At 45.8% G+C, this 4240-nt stretch overlaps 1 non-coding gene across 1 annotated transcript; it reads right to left on the bottom strand.

The window, feature by feature from the left end:
• Nucleotides 1–1299: 1299 nt before the first annotated feature.
• Nucleotides 1300–1372, bottom strand: trnak-cuu (transfer RNA lysine (anticodon CUU)). Its single transcript has one exon. It is a non-coding gene; the product is annotated as a tRNA-Lys (tRNA).
• Nucleotides 1373–4240: the final 2868 nt, after the last annotated feature.

Here is a 4240-nt window from a genome sequence, read left to right as displayed (position 1 = left end):
TGTTCAAGAGGCAGGGTTCACCCTGGACAGGTCACCAGTCCATCAGGAGAAATGAGGTGGTCGGTATCATGCAACCTAAACTAAAACATTAGTCAGGTCAAATTCAGATTAAAGCAAGAGTCTCCAGATCAAAGTCAGAATTCCTGATGATGTCATCAGGGCTTTGACAGTAGCTAGAATTCTGTTTTTGATCTCAGGAGGACATGAAAGAAACACAATTTAGAAAAGTATATGAGACCACGGCAGCATGATGGTTTAGTGGTCAGCACTGTGGCCTCACAGCAAGAAGGTTCTGGGTTTGAGTCCAGGCTCGGGTGCAGAATCTGCATGTTCTCCCTGTGCATGCGTGGGTTCTCTCTGGGTACTCCGGCTTCTTCCGACCGTCCAAAGACATGTAATTTGGGATGAGGCTGATTGGACACTCTAAATTGACTGTAGATGTGAGTGTGAATGGTTTTGGCGACCTGTCCAGGGTGAACCCCGCCTCTGGCCCGTAGATGCTGGGAAAGGCTCCACCCCCCCTCGACCATCAATGTAGGTCTTTTGTTAATTGCATGCCACATGAAATTATTGTTGGTCACTTTTCTAGCAACAGTCTCACAGTGGCAAGACAAGAACACTTCTACTTTTGATGTTGACAGTTTGTTCAACACTAAACTTCATCCAGTACCATGTTGTCAAACACTGGAACCTCCACAGCACCTGAACAGGGACTTGAACCCTGGACCCTCAGATTAAAAGTCTGATGCTCTACCGTCTGAGCTCCTCAGGTTCTTTCTACAGCATTGAGACAGGAACAGAAACACCTGTGAAGGTCAAACTGATGCTTTCTTGACTTGTTCAGTCCTCCATGTTGAAGTCCACCAGGCTTTTGATTGGCTCTGATTCTCTGTGGCAAAATCCAACAAGAGGCTCCAAAAATGTCCTGAATGTCACAAGAATGCACAGGACAAGATGTTAGTTTCCTTCATGTCTTTTTGGGTCTGGTGAAGTGATGACACAATCATATGACATCATTGTCAGACTGACGCCTGCTCAACACTGACCAAACGCCACCCTATTGCATTATGGGAAATTTCTGCTTTGCTCGCGTCCATCAAAACACACAAAGAAATTTCTCCAGAATCAGGATTGACAGTGGATACAATTGAGTCCACACTGGTTTTTCCTTCTGAGTCGGGTGCAGGTGTGGAATTTCAGACACAGTCTGTGTTTGTGTTGTTCATTCAGTGATTTTTCTTTCAATTCCCAATCACAGCTGCAGAAAGTGAGAGGACAAGCAGGGATGTTCAAGATGAACGCCCAACGTGGGGCTTGAACCCACGACCCTGAGATTAAGAGTCTCATGCTCTACCGACTGAGCTAGTCAGGCTACATCTGAGTAGCTTCAATAGCCTGAAGTGATCAGAGTGAGAGACGCTACAAGCTCTCCATCAGACTCACAGTCACATGAGCCATCACATGATTGATGGATGACCACAAACACCTTCATCTTTGACAAAGAAGTAAAATAAAAGGTGAACCACAGATGAGACACCAGTGGTGAAAACACTAAAGTGCTGTCAAGGAGAAACAGGATACGAGCAAACACACACACAAGTTACAGAGAGAGAACTCTCCCAGAGGGAACCAAAGGAGAACCTAGAGATCATCAGGCTGGATGACCTCATCAACATGAGACAGGTGGATCAGTAGACTTTGATCCAACATTGAAGTTAGAGTTTGGTGGCTGCTCCATGTTGGAGGAAACCAGGCGATGTTGGACCGTCACAGGGAAGCTGCTTTGCCTCCTCTGCTGCCAGTTCAACCACTCACTCCCATCAGTGGAGAGCAGCTTCAACTGGGTTGGGAATGTACCATTGTGGATGCATAGGAATGTGGAGAAAATGTCCTTTGTCAGAAGTGGGATTCGAACCCACGCCTCCAGGAGAGACTGTGACCTGAACGCAGCGCCTTAGACCGCTCGGCCATCCTGACAGACACTTAGATGCAGACTGAATTAATTCATTGACAAAGTAGAATTTTTTTTCCACAGGAGCTACTGGCTCCTTAGTTGTTGCATTTATTGTTAACATTAAACACACAGTCTGAGTTCATGGCAGTAAGAAATGAACCAGAACATTAGAACCACGTAACATCTCTAGATCAGTTTGTTACATGGGACACATTCCAGACAGGAAGGTCCCACCAAGACTTGAACTGGGATCACTGGATCCAGAGTTCTCACCCTTCCACCATGGAACCAAACACAAGGAGGAGGTTCCTCTAAATACCACTTGACATCACCTGCAATCAACCTGTTGATATTTGGAGGTTCATCTTGCTCTTGTTCCAGACTACATTGGCAAAAGGATCATGAACCACAAGGAAATCATGGAACTCCAGATTGATTCAGGACTTTCTAACTCCATCGTATGACCTGGGAGCAAAGACTGGCCAGGCCTTCCTTAATTTATCAGTTAATTACTGCTTCAACAAACATGCCACTTAATTAAGTTACCAGAATTTCTCTCATTGAAAAACCCACCAGCCTGATTTCTTGACATGACATGAAAAATTCTCCAAGAACCCACAGTTGGGTGGAAAGATACCAGGTTAACCAGGAGGAGTCCTGTTCCTGAACCATGGATGGAACAAAGTCCACTGGAAAACTCAGCAGTTCCTGAGTGCCAGATCCATCCAGGAGCTTGGGTCTCCCCTTGACTGTGGTGATCCATGAGATCAAGGAGGACAGAGGAAAGAAGGATCCTGTTGGAGATCTCCTCCCTTCTTCCTCCACTTCACTACTACTTGGATGTCAGGAATATGAGGTACTTTACTCAAATTACGTATTAGGAGTTTCCTGTTTGACAAGAAGGAAGTCAGAGGTTCATCCCTCACTTGTTGGTGGTGCCCTCAACCTGCTGAGAGCATCACTTAGTTCTCTCCAGAGAAACATGGCAGCTCTGCTGAAGGCTGCAGGAAACCTGCTGGAACTGAGACTTGGACTCAGGTCACTGGATTCAAAGTCCAGGGTGCCAAAAGGTCCACCAGGGCATCTGTGCTTTACTTACCGTGTAAAAAGGACCACAGTGGTCGTCTGGTTTTAATTTAACAAACAAATACGGTTGAAAACTTTGAGACAGAGACACAGGGCTCTTATTTGAAGGGCCATGGGATGGGAAATATCCCAGACCTCTGAGATCAGAGCTCTCACTTTGATCTCAGGGTCCTGACTTTGGGGGTCCTTCCTTTGGTCTTCAAATACTTGTGTTTTTAATGGCAGAACTTTCAACTTGCATGCAAAAAGAGAATCACAGTCAATTTAAACCCAGCAGACAGTGTTTATTTCTAATAAATCAGACAATCGCACAAATGAGAATGAAAGGAAAAAACAATAAAATGTTCCAATCCTTCTCCACTCTAAAGCTTTTTAAAGTTCATTTGAAGGTTCAAAGGTGGAGGTGAGGAGGTCACCCTGATCCTCCCTGTCGTCACTGCCAGGATTCTTTCTTCTGGTGCTGTGGTTCTTCTGATGAAGGGGGCGTGATGTTTGCTGTCTCAGGCTCCACCAAATGTCCTCTTTAGGACGCCACAATGTGGCCTCTTCACTGCTCCATCTTCCCTGCATCGGAGACACCAGGGTTCCTCCTGGTGCCGACCCCATCGTCCTTCTACCCAATGGTGCGGCCATGGATCCTCAGAGGAGGCTGGGATCCTTCTTCTCATCAGAGCCACAGTTTTTCCTGGAGGGAACAACAGGAGCTTTGTTGTAATGTTTTGCTCGGTGTTTCCTGCTCAGACCGTCAGGATCTGTGACGCCATCTTGTGGTAGGGGGTCACCATCTTGTTGTGTGGTAGTGGATTCACTGATCTTCTGTTTCAACACATTCAAGTTCATTATCCTACAAGTCAAAGTACATTTGGTGTGGAGTTTTAGTTTCTGGCCTCAATCATAACGTGTGCCTTTCTTCTTCATGAACATTTCTCAGCTTTGTAAGTTCATTCTAGTTTTTCTTCCTCACTTTTCTATTCCATTGTTGTTGAAGATTCTACTGCAGGTTGGAGTTCCCTGTTGACTGAAGCAGAAACAGGAATAAAAAGCTGGAGGCTGTCAGAGCTCCAAGTTGGGGGCTGATATTAAAGTAGGAGATGAACACATCCAGGTTAGCATCCCTCTCAGAAGCTGCTACTTTAGCTCTTCAGAGTACAGCAGCCTAGCATAGCTTCATCTGGCCAGTTAGTGGCCCACTTTGATGTC

Source organism: Aulostomus chinensis, chromosome 1 (genome assembly GCF_037954235.1).
Source record: "Aulostomus chinensis isolate RoL2024-O1b breed Wild chromosome 1, RoL_Achi_v1.0, whole genome shotgun sequence".
In the NCBI taxonomy this organism is placed as follows: Eukaryota; Metazoa; Chordata; class Actinopteri; order Syngnathiformes; family Aulostomidae; genus Aulostomus; species Aulostomus chinensis.
The sequence above is the reverse complement of the archived record's forward strand: the minus strand, read 5'-3'. Positions and strand labels throughout refer to the sequence as shown.